The following is a 13,643-nucleotide window of genomic DNA, read 5'->3' on the forward strand; positions in this document are numbered from 1 at the left end:
ATTTCTGTCGCAAATCGAGATCGGTCTAGAGATATTCGATTTAGATTATGCCTATTTTTTATATTAAGTCTTTGACTGTCAATAGAAAACTGTTGAAGGCAAATCCTCCGCTAACGTCGGTCACCGGTGACCACCACGGCGTTAATTTTAGCAATAAATTGTCTGTAATTTCCGATAACTGATAACTTAAAAGAATTAATTAGTATTATTAAGGCCAAATATTGTCATTAGAATTAATTTTAATTCACCAATACTTATTCAACTTCAACCAATACATAAAATACTTCAATCAATACAAAATAAAATCCACACCTAAGTCCACAGGACACTAAGGTAGTCACTACTGGTTTGTTAGTTGGTCTTTTAGTGTTCGGAAGAAGTTACAGGTTGTTTAAAAGTAAGCGACACTACCCGTACATAGTCGTTCGAAGGTTTACTGGGAGGAAATATCGGGAACAAACTTAGGTACGAGGAAAATTTTAAAAGTTCGGTTCAAGTGTTTTTAAATATTGAGAGGTTGCGAGTATGAGTGGGTATCTAGTTTCGTACTATATTTGAATATTTTTTAAACTGCAATGTAGTGGAATTTGTATGCACTGTATCACTATTTATCTTAAAAGGACAAGAAGAAAACAGAAGTGCTTCTTCGCTAGTTATGGTTATGATGACATCATTTCATGGGGGTAAGCTTATTACCATAAACAAGGTCATATTTTTTGGAAAATTGTAAACCAATTTTTTTATGGAATAGGTGGCAAACGAGCAGGCGGGTCAACTGATGGTAAACGATCAGCGCCGGCCATGGACTGGACACCCATCAAATTTACCAAAACTAATTTACAAGGGGCCGGCTCCGTAACCGAATCCATAATTGAGGAATGTTTTACTCAGTAACCGCTTGAACAGTTGTCTAGTGAGGCAGTCAGTTTATTTTATTGTTTAACAGCAAAATATAAAACAATTTGTAAGAATAAATAATGAAACAGTCCAGCATCCCTGATTTATCGAAAGCAAATGAAATAAAAATCCGTTGTTAAATTATATCAATAGCTCGGCTGTTCGAAATTCAATTTGAAACAAAGATTGAGTGCAAATAGACTGATGAACGTCAGTGATCAAAAATATACTTTTATAGAATAAATACATAGACAACTCGGTGGGGATCATCTAGCGAGCGAATTGATTGTTGTTGGTACAATATACATTGTTATTGGCGAACGTTTTAAAGTTGAAATACACAACAATTTTATACGTGCTTATTATATACGTACATAGTGGTCGGCGATATTTCCGAACCGATACGCATTTAAACCTTCAAGAAAGGTACTCGTTTTTAAAAGGCCGGCAACGCACCTGTGTCTCCTCTGGTGTTGCGGGTGTCCAAGGGCGGCACTGATCGCTCTAAAAAAAGTTCTAAAGTACGCAGATTTTAAGAACAATAATAATATAGCTGTATCTGTTGTCATTAGAAGCTGTTATCATTAGAAATTCTCAACAGAACTTGTAGTTCTAAGTGCGAAGTAACTGGCCGAGCGATGCAAAAGGCTTAGAGTCCAGAGTCCAGTGTTCACATTGAATAATAACGTAGTCAGGACTAATAGGAAGCTATTTTACGTCTAATAAAGGTAATCCCACATAATATTTTGTAAATGCTTTCTGTACTAAGCAATAATTTTTGAGAATAGTTTAGAGGATGAAGTTGTCACTGGTCTTGGGTACGATCGGGTAACTGACTAGTTTTTATTTTAATGTCTGTCTCTTAGATTATAAAATATATCAATATTATTAGTATTTTTTATTTTCTTACGGAAACAAATACTTTCGAAGATATATCGATTTGAAAAATCGCGTGAAGACACTTCTAGGTTTTAGATTTTATACGTAGAAATGACTTATTTTCTCCTACTCCTAAATTTTGATCCCTTTTATCTAAGTATTGTTTCTTATATGACCATGTGTACCTCTGCCTCCCCATCGGGCATAAAAGGCGTGACGATGTATTCTAGTCCCATAATTATTGTCGGATAGCACTACGTTTTTATGATACTTTTATCATAAATACTAGGCAGCTGCTCTACCCCGATACGCATTAACATAATGAACATTTGGCCCATAATTCTCGGGGTTTCTGTAAAAATCATCTCGCTACGAGAAAAGTTGGGAGGCCAAGTTTTTAAGAAATTCCTCTCACCCCTAAAAGTTAACACGTAAAGTTGTCCATCAAGCGACTGGATTCGTTTTATTCATTTACAGGGAATTTTTATTTTTAGCCATAAAAACTGGGCTTTAAAAATGCCAGATGATAACAAAAGGGAAGTTCTTTAGATTGTGTCGACGATGGTACTTATAATTTCCTGTTCGTCGTTTCCCGGGGTTTTTGCTAACACTCGTTCCCTTTTCTCCCTCCTGCATCCCTTCAGTGTTATAGGGCCTACTTTTGCATGAAATCATTCATTAAGGCTGCTTCTACACTACTGTTTAAACGTTTGTAACAGTTTTAGTATTAGTCTCGTTGTATAAAGTGTCTACTTTAGTGTTAAACGATGAGTTTAAGATAAAATAAAAAGGTAAAAATTTTATAACGAAGCTGCAACTGATTCCAAACAATAAATTTTCAATGTTTTCGTTAACTAAAAAACAGTACCGTATAAACTGTAGTAAACAGTAGGCTGCGCGACGTCGTCGTCACGTCATGATGAAGAGTCCCTCAGTGACTAAAAACTAGTAGAGCTTTTCTCCATTAATTTAAGTGTGTAAACCGTGATTTTTAGTTAATTTAATATGTCTCACGATAGTTATTATAAATTATATACCGTAGTTACTATTGAACGTCACGGTTACTTGAATAAATAAATATTACAATAACAGTATATTTTAATAACAGGTAGAACAAACAATGTAAAACTCTAGAACAAGTTAAATACCACAAAGAAAAGTTAGTTGGTCAAGATTTTACTTTGCAATTTTCTTTGGCGTAGCTATGAAAGGGAAAACTTCCCTTTTTGTTGGTTTTTCATCTTACTAAGGTCAGTAGTAAAGTTTTTGAAGATAAACTGATTTATTATGTTGGCTTTTAAATTGTCTTGTCATAAAATCACGCCTTATTTTTGCTCAAAATATTCGATAGTAGAACTGTACCACCGTTTTCCATCAGAGGCATAAGTCTAAATAGTATTAAACACAGTTTTATTGATTTCCAGAATTTTATTTCTATTACACGTGTAAGAAGGTACACATATAGTATAAAAACAAGTTGGATATAGAATAAGAAATAATCCTTATTTTCCAAAGAACTGCGATCCATCTTCGGCCACCAAAGAATAGAAGTTTCCATCGTATTTCTACACGAGATTGAAAAGCTGAATTCGTGCTGTCGCTATATATTTTACGAAAATAATATTATTATACTAGCTCCTGCCCACGATTTCGTCCACGTAGAATAAAGACCTCTGACAGAATTTGATATTTTTTATGAAATGAAAGTAGACTAAGTACTCCTTAGTACATCAGCTACCTGCCAATAAAAGGGCCATCAAAATCGGTTCAGCCATTTCAGAGGTTAATCAAAACAAACAGACAGACAAAAATTGAATAAAATATTTTAGTGTATGTATATTCGTATGCAGTAAATAGCGATTATTTCAATATTTAATTGATTAGTCTAGATGAAATTCTTCAATTTAAAGAAATTGATTAATTTTGAGTATAACAGTTACTATATTTTTTATAGAAATCATATAATTTCATGCCTTAAATACACTAATATTTATTTTTGTGGATGTTAAAGATAGAGTCTATTGGAGAACATGATAGACCTTTAAAACTTAATTTAATTACTTTAATGTTTATTACTTATGTGTAAGATTAAATACCGTGCTTAACAGGTAAGTAATATGTATCAGAATCTTACATACATACAGCAAATGTAAATTAAATTAACCAAATATTTACGGAGGAAAGGTCATGTTGTAATCAAACGAAGGCGAGGACTGTTCTTGGAATTTTACGGTGGTCCGCATAGCGGCCATGAATACTGGCCCTTCGCAATAAAATAACGGGAATTTTGTAATTGAACCATTATTTTTTCGTTTTAAAATTAGGTAAATCTGTTTTGAAATATACCTTACCTATGTGTAGATACTGGTTATGTTTAGATGTCTTCTTGTACTGTTGAATATTTGTATTAATTGGTATTTTATTTTACTAACAAGTAAAAGAAAATACAACTGGTTGTATTTTCTTTGTTTTTTTTTAATCGTTGCCGCATACTATGTATTTTTTCCTCTGTCATATATATTCACATGCATGTCACAACCAGACCCGAAACAACAATTTGTAAATCACACCAAGAGTTGCTCCGTGCGGGAATCGAACCCTCTACACGTTGCATGGCAGCCCGTTGCGTCCAGCCAATGTGCCAACCGTGCAGTTAAATTTGTGTTCATCCACGATTACTTCACATTTGGCTCTCATTTCAAAGTGTTTTTATAACTAACTAGGTACATTTTCCCATGTTTTTTTTTGTGCAAAAGTAACGCAATTTGTCTAACTATCTCACAAAGTCTGATCGATATTTGGCCGAATTTAATCCTAATTATATAGTATGTAATTTACGCTATTATAATTTTGAAATTTGCTTCCCTAAAATAATAGGCATATCATTGAAAATTAAACGCTTCATTATACACTACTGACATAGCTTACTGCTGTATAATCCGTTAGATTAAGGCAAATATCCACATTATCCTATTTAATTACCTTATATAGCTATTACGCGATGTGTAAATTGAATTACCTTGTATAAACAGAATGCCTCGCTAGTCGAGTTGTTGCAAGCGCTACTGCTGATCATGATGTCTCCCATCCGCGTTTCGGGTAGTAGCAAACTTTCTGTGTATGTTTTTAGGGTATAAGCCGGTAAACGAGCAGACAGATCACCTGATGGTAAGCAATCGCTATCGCCCATGGACATTTGAAACACCAGAGGCGTTACAGGTGCGTTGCCGGCCTTTTAAGGGTTAGGATTTAAGGTCTGTTGGGGAATCGGGAAGTGGGAACGGGGGTAATTGGGACTCTGCTAACCTTATTCACACAACGAAACAAAACGCAAGCGTTGTTTCACGTCGGTTTTCTGTCGGTCGTGGTGTAACTCCGGTCGAGCCGGTTTAATCGTGCCGAAGCATGGCTCTCCCACACTTAGATATTATCATTTTATCTCCCACACTTATGTTATGTTGTTCAAATATAGAGTTAGGTTTCCACTAATTATAATCAGGCACAGAATTGCCTTTCCACACATCTTGTGCACTCGAAGCCGCAATTTAGCCGTGGTTTACCTCTGACATCGCACCGTTTGCCGTCTAAATGTCATAACTAAAATACAAGCTAATTATAAATTAATATTTAAGTAGAGATTGTCTGTGTTTATTCTATTCTTCATACATTTTAAGCTCGTTTGGTGAAGAATATTTAGTGTTTGTCCTAAAATGTGGTAATATTTTTAAAATTAAAGAATTTTGTTGGTTTTGTTACCTATATCATTTTGGTGCTTTAATAGCATCGGGGCTTTTTATATAAACATTGTCGTCATCGTATCATCACGCCTTTTATCCCCAAAGGGGTAGGCAGAGATGTACATTACGGCACTTAATCACCTTCACGGTACAATGTACAGTCACTTTTCACCATTAATAAAAAAATAATTTTATGTGAAACGGTTTCAATAGGCTTATTTTGTTTGGTCATGTGGGTGTTGGGGGTGTCTATGGGCGACGTTGATCGCTCGCTGACCTGATGGTCAGGTGACGCGTCTGCTCGTTTGCCCTCTATTCCATAAAAAAAAAAACTCGAAACAAACAAACAGGTCAAGCGAAATAAAACCGTTTAAAAAACGCTTTTAATTCATTTTTTAAAACTCACTACAACATGCTATTTTAATCTGTTTAGTAACAATTTAGCTTTTACTATATCAGCTTTATAACAAGCGTAGTACCGATTCAATGCTCATTCCCCACTCTATAACTCCGTGATAATAACCTGTGAATTGACTATTAAAATGTATAGTACTACTTGCATGGAGAAACTATTCAGTTTCCTGTAGCTGTTAGCAGTAGAATCAATATTGAACGGATCGCAGTTCCTCATAGTTAAATGTGTTTGAAGTAACTTTGTGTTATTGTTATAATTCGGTATTGGGTGTGGATTACTTAGTTTTGTAGGTAATAAAAAAGTGATTTTAGTGTAATAAAAATGCTTATAATAAAAATGCTGTTTTTTGCTTTCTTCGTGCACCTACCACTGGTTTGTCTAGCTCTACATCACCCAAAGGTATAAAATGCCTACGGCATTAAGCCCACCTTGTACACATTTCTATGCATGCAAGAGTTAAATAAATAAATAAAAAGATGTATTGAAAACGGTGATTCATTCGTAATATCATTCTTTCTCGTTCATATAAAAACATTGAAAATACTTACTAATTCTTCTCAGAAACATCTCTTTAAAGATACATTAAGATAGAAGTGACTTGTGCGTTGCCACTTAGTCTTTCAGTAATACTGAGAAAAAGAGTTACGAAGGAACAAGCAATATCTCTTTTTTATTTCAAAGTCAGTGAAACAATTTGGATTTGTGTTCCCCGTGTAACAATAAGCTCAATCCGTATTCAGATTTTCACCCTTGTTATTGTGCGCAGGATAATCTAACCCTACAAATTAATCCTAAGTTTCATCTTCCGAAACCAAAGTAGAGGTTACTACTGCCCGGGGACCTCACCGCCAATATCCATGTTTAAAATAATTACATAAATTCTAAAACGCCTCTTTAGAGAATTCTGTTAAGGGGTGCTAATGAATTATGCGATCAAGATAAATTAGTTTTGATGTAATACGAATCTTAGTAGGTATGCCAAGAAAAGGGTTTTAATTAAATATGATAATAGGCTGGGTTCCCAGTCGTTGTGCACGTTCCAACAAATTCCTATGCGTAACAAATTCGATGAACATTTTTGAAGCGAATTTAGTTTTCATTGTCCTTTTGCTAATGTTGCGTCATTTATTTCGTATTCTTTTGTTTTTGTTGAATATTTGGGATCGGGAAAGAGTTTGAATACGTAATAGATGCCGTTCCGAAGGTCTTTAAGTGCGCTATAAAGATTAAGTGGATCCGTTTCTAGGAATATTCTGGAAATAAACAGTTTTGCCTATTTCTGAGTAGTGTGTGCCACGTTTTGAGGATATGTAACGTAATGAGGCTAAATATGTCACATGAAGGCCATTCTTATTTCATTGTTAGTTGCGTAAAATAACCCAATTAAAAATTTTCGTTTATTGTTATTAGAACTATATTTGTAACTGAGAATTCGACATTCCTATTGGATAGGTAGAAATAAAACCAATTATCAGGCCACAATCCCAAACCCAGAATTCAAAATCTCACATCAGATGAATTTTACTACCATCTAAAAAAAAAAACGAAAATTGAAAGCCCCTAGAAGACTAGAAGACGAAACCCTGAACACAGTTGTAAATATCGTGCGCTTAATTAAGCTAACAAACGTCTACTTTAGTGTGGAGGGAAGCCGCGAACTTTCCTCTTTAGCCCCTCACTTATGTCCCAAAAGACCGAGTGCTGCTATTATCTTCACTTTATGCAACTTGCACGCAAATTCAGGCCGACGTTTAATCGTCCAAGTTTGAAGAGCTCCTAAAGGGTAGCGGGTAACGGCCATAAGGTCGATACAAGGATTCAGCCTCACTGAACTTTCTGTTCAAGATCATAAGTTTGATGTATAAAGTCTGCACATTAAACATTGATTCAATAGAGAGTACAGAGACAGTAACTATTGTTTGGTTACTGAGCTTACAGTAGGCTGCGCACGCTGCCGCGCTGCTTATGATGAAGAGTCCCTCAGTGACTCGAAACTAGTAGAGATTTTCTCCATAAATGTACATGAGTAAACCATAATTTTTAATTAATTTTGTATGTCTCGTGACAGTTATTATAGAAATACGGTTAGATTTTATGAATAAGTAAAAATTAAATGTGTAACTGTACCTACATTTGTTTCAGTACGTGGAAATTTGCCATTGTTTGTGACTGTGATATTGTACCTTAATTTCAAGGCAACAAAACTTAATTCTAAATAAACAAACTAAGTGCCTGGTTTTCCAAATTCCTTTATAGAAGATCAGGAAGTATTAATTACATGAAACAATAACATTGATGATTAAGTTGCTTGTATTTTGTTACAATGTTTTATAGTTAGTGATGAAAAGCCGTTAAATTAATACCGTTTATTCTAAAGCCAGGCCTTTAGTGTTGGCAAAATTCTTGGCTAATGATTGCCCTTGTTAAACGTGTTTCGGATTCAACTAAGCTTAGAAGAACATTTTATAAATAGTACTTATAGTTTTTTCTTCGAAGCTTGTTACGTTTATTTTTATAATCATCCTATGAGTCTTTACAGCTGTACTCAGCGTCATATAATGATTACTTAACCAAGTCCTTAGCAATTGTTTTTAGAACAAAATTTTTACTACGGAATAGTTTAAATAATGATAAAATTGTCTGAATAATTATAAAAATGTCTGAGTACGGTAGTTAGTTGTTAAGTAACGCAAATTAAATTTGATATACCTAATTCAATTACAAATTGCACTTCATTCTACATTATTCTAACAAAGCTCTAAATAAAATCTCCTACATGAAACATACAAACATACATTTGAAGAGAATATGTAATTGTGTATACAAATGTCAGTCGGCTCGTGCCTTCATTGCGCTGCTTCAAATTAATTCGCAGGAAAACTTTTTAATTCGAATTACTCGTAACTTCTTGACGCTTGACAGGCTCATTAAATTTTACACTGTGACTTGAGAGTCTGCTCCCGGAATGTTATATCATACTCTGTGACAATTTGGATTATAAGGACAGTAAACGTCTAACTTCATTCTGCCTACTTTGAGTTTGACGTAGTTTTGTTGTAGAGACAATAATTTTATTATTTTATGATAGCTTTTGCCCGCGACTTCGTTCGCGTGGAATAGTGACTTCCGGCAAATTTTTGGTTTTAACCACATAGTTCCCGATCTCGCGGGATCTCTTCAAAAATGAGATGTGGAAGATATTCCAGGGAACTCTTCAAAAATCAACATAATGAGCTCTGCGTTTGAATTTAATAGATGTATACTCACTTAGGGCATTGAAAAAATAGTTTAAAAACGGACTTAAACTAACTTAAAACTAAAGAAAGCTACGAATTACGAATTTATAACAATTAAAAAAGAAACTATATTACAACCTATCCTCTATGCTATAATAACCAAGCTTAAACTAAATAATTTAAAAGAAACGACTTAAATCTAATCTAATTAATTTATAAATTAGACTTACAATTTTATTAAAAAAACTAACTACAGTAACTACTAATAATCGATATCAAACTAAACCTACGTTAAATAGTTTAACCAAAAAACCAGGAAAACCCAACAAGATAAACTTATTAATTGACAAATACAACGAAACCAATTTAGAATATACGAAACAGCAGGACCACTACAGACAAATAATCATACGACTGATAATACACTTTTTCTACGATAGTACCGAAGCGCTCGGCCGATACCCAACCAAATGAATGTAACGAAACCATAGCGCGATCTATTTCGATCCCAACGCCATCTATCGAGGATAAAGACAACTTGGATTATTTATTTATACTCCGTTCGGGCATTTTCTTTGTACTAAAAGTTTAATTATATTGATATTAATACCTTTTTACTATTTATTTACTTTTTTTCGATTAATTAAAACAATAACATGAACCGAAGTCGTGTAACGATCGACATAGAATTATCTATACTCCGTTAGAGCATTTTCTTTGTACTAAATGTTTTATTATATTGATATTATTTTTTTCATACCTTTTTACTATTTATTTACTTTTTTCGATGATGGGTGATTAAAACAATAACATGAACCGAAGTCGTGTAACGATCGACATAGAATTATTTATAAATAATTTATTTCTTATTTTTATTTTTTGGTTTTTGAAATAAAAATATATCTATGTCCTTTCTAAGGTTCTAAACTATATCTGTACCAAATTTCAACCAAATCCGTCAAATAGTTGCGGAGATTAATGGTATAAGCATAGAATGTTCGACGTGATTCTTTAATTTGACATAACTTTTTTATTTATGAACCGATTGACATGAAACAAACACTAAATGTAAATTTAAGCATCCCACAATATATTCGTGAAAACCGCATCCAACTCGGATCAGCCGTTTCTGAGATTAGCGCGCACAGACGAACAGACAAACAGACAAACAGACAAACAGACAAACAGACAAACAGACAAAAAAAAGTTAATTACATTTTTGGGTTCGACATCGACATAACAATAACCCCTGCTATTTTTTTTATTTTTATTTTCAATGTACAGACAGCACTTTTCTACGATTTTATTATATGTATAGATTATATTGTGGTGTAGCATGAGATGAATTCGTTAATTGAAATTCTATCTGATAGAGAAGAAAGACACTCTATTTAGCTTTAGGCTTAATAGTTACAACGCTCTAAGCTATATTATAGTGTCTTTATTATATTCTATGTAAAAATTACTTAGGTACATAGTTGTAGTTTTTACGGCTTATTATGGAATACAAGGCCACAGATTTTTGGAGTCTGGCTAGCGGTTCAATTCTTTTTAATACTGTATCAGCAATAGGTAAAGGGAATCAGTTTTCCGAATAATCAAGCATTGTAATCCTGGCAAAGATATACCGCAAAATAGGTAAGGATTACAAGATAGACGTTTTCAAACACGATGTTAGATTACATAAGTAAAATTTACAAAACATCAAAGACGATATAACATCACATAACTTAAACTCCCTACTAACACAACATAATCACTTCAACTAAAACTAACCTAAATTTTTCAACAAAGCCCGTCAACCCAGACGCATACCAGTAGACCGTACAATTGAACAAGGGTTGATGGTTGATACACAATCACAAACAATGTTCTCATTTCATAGACTGCAGACGTTAGCCTGTTACCCTAGTCTATTGTATTGAACGTACACATAATTTCACTCACAATCAACTAGTGTACGCCTCAGGGTGATAAGGCTTTGCCTAAAGATCCTACGAGGAGATATGACGTAGCACATCTTAGTTTACGAGCGTATAGCACCGCTTTTGTTCTGCTAATGGGTGATTAGGACTGCATATGCTTAAGGGTTTTATGTGTAGGCGTAGGGTTAAGGAATAGTTTTAAATTTAAATATGGAGGTAGTTGATTTTAAGGGTATTTTTGTTGTTTAATTTTATTTTAACTTTCGTGAGACATACTAAATTAATTATTATGTTATCGGCTTAATCATGTAATTGTTTGACGAGGAACTCAACTAGTTTCAAGCCATGTTAGAGGCTCATATTCATGAGCAGCATTCCGCGACACACGACGCGACGCGGCATAGAATGGCTTGAAACTAGTCGAGTTCCTCGTCAAACAGTTAGGTGAGTAAGCCGATAACATAATAATTAATTAGATTTTTTGTTTGTTGAATTGTTAGTTCTAATGGTTTTTTTGAGGGGGTAAAATCATCCAATGATTTCTCCTGCCTTAGGTGTTGCGAGAGGTAGTGTCAGACTCTTACTGACTAAAAACCATCATGTCCCTACTCCTGCTTTTCGAGCCGGAGCCCCGGTAACCCGGTAGGCAGTCCGCAGCTCCGTCTAATGGTAACTACATCATGTACGTATATAATTTGGTATTAATAATAATGAAAATGCTAATAACAGTAAATGACTGGTACCATCGCTAATGAGGCGAACAAGTATGAAATAAATGAAACTAATACTAATAATGATAATGACTGCACTTTTGGCGCGGTGGCTGGGCAACTGGCTGCCGTGCAACGTACAGCGGGTTCGATTCCCGCACGGAACAATTCTTTGTGTAATCCACAAATTGTTGTTTCGGGTCTGGGTGTCATTTGCATGTGAACTTGTATGTTTGTAAACGCACCCACGACACGGGAGAAAATCCTAGTGTGGGGCAACGTTTAAACAAAATAGGTTGCTGTGGTACCTGTAAACATAACCCTTTGTAATATAACATTTTAGGTACTTAAACTATTAAAATACAATAGCGACATTTTGTATTACCTACATTCATTATTGTGTACACATATGTACATCTGGTATGTGTTGAACACGTGTTGTGACGCCAGGAATTTAATAATTATTACGGAATAATATAAATTTTAATTAACACCGAACCTCAATGTGACCTCTTTATAACCATATTTTACCACAAATTAATAACTAATGATTAAATGCAGCGAATAATAAAGCGTGAAGTTATTTTCTAAAATATTCGTGTAGCTCATTATTAAAATATTTTTGTTATACATACTTTGTTACGTTATGCACATATAATTATGCATATAATATAAACTAGCTACTGACTCTCTATTTAACATAAGTCAACTAATATTATAAATGCGAATGTTTATATATCTGTTTCTTACTCCTTCACGTCACAACGGTTGAAGGGATCGAGATGTTTGGAACAGGGGTAGATTATGGTCTAGAATAACACTACATATATAATAACACTATACTGTATAACTGTATAACTTTTTATCCCACGATAACTCGAGCGAAGGATGTATATGATTAGGTAGAGGTGCATTTATACTACGCTTTCAATAACAGCACGGTTGGACTGGGTATCACCAGTTATGTTGTAAACTTTATGTTTATTATAGAAGACTACTATACCATTAACTGGGTACAATTCTACTTGTAGACTTTGATATAGATTTTATCTTATTACTAAGAATATTGGAAAAATAGAAAAAAATATCTATTTACTAATCCTTACACCAACCGGTCAAGTGATTACTTATTGTCCTAACTCCAGGAAACAAAACGTATTTCAAACGAGGTACCTATGTAAGTGTCATAATAAGTTAGCCTTTCTATACATCCTTCTATAGATATCTTTCTATGGATACCTATCGGACGCTATTTCTGAATGAAACTATTAATTCGTTAAATTGCTAAGCTAACTTATAATTCAACAAATTTTCGTTACAAGTTTATTTAACAAAATTACGTACACTTAATCCGTTTTATGTTCAAATTCGTTTGACAAAGCTACAAGAGCCTTTTAAAACAAGTTTCCTTAGTTAACAAATGTACTCCAATTACTATAGAAAGTAACAAAACAATGCATTATTAAATATCACCGTTTGGATTCAACTTTTTGTTCGAAACAAGAAACTATTCGTTCTAAAGCTATAGAAACTACTTGAAAACTTGTTTCAGCTTCGGAAATAACCATTAAATATATTTCGACAACTCTTTACTGTGAAGCGTTTGTACTATAACGTTGTTTCAGTTTTTAAATTGACGATGAGAACTAGCAACTTTTTTATGTTTTGAAATATTTTAATTATGGCACGTAATGCCACTGTACAATGTACATCAACTTTTCACTATTTGTGTTATAAATCCTATCTAAAAGGTGGTGAGCATTGTCATATCTGGGCACAATTCCAGACATTCGTGAGAAAATTTTGAAAAACCGCTTAAAGGTCTTGGCTAATCTTCTTTATCA

The sequence above is a fragment of the Spodoptera frugiperda genome, chromosome 26 (genome assembly GCF_023101765.2).
Source record: "Spodoptera frugiperda isolate SF20-4 chromosome 26, AGI-APGP_CSIRO_Sfru_2.0, whole genome shotgun sequence".
Lineage (NCBI taxonomy): Eukaryota > Metazoa > Arthropoda > Insecta > Lepidoptera > Noctuidae > Spodoptera > Spodoptera frugiperda.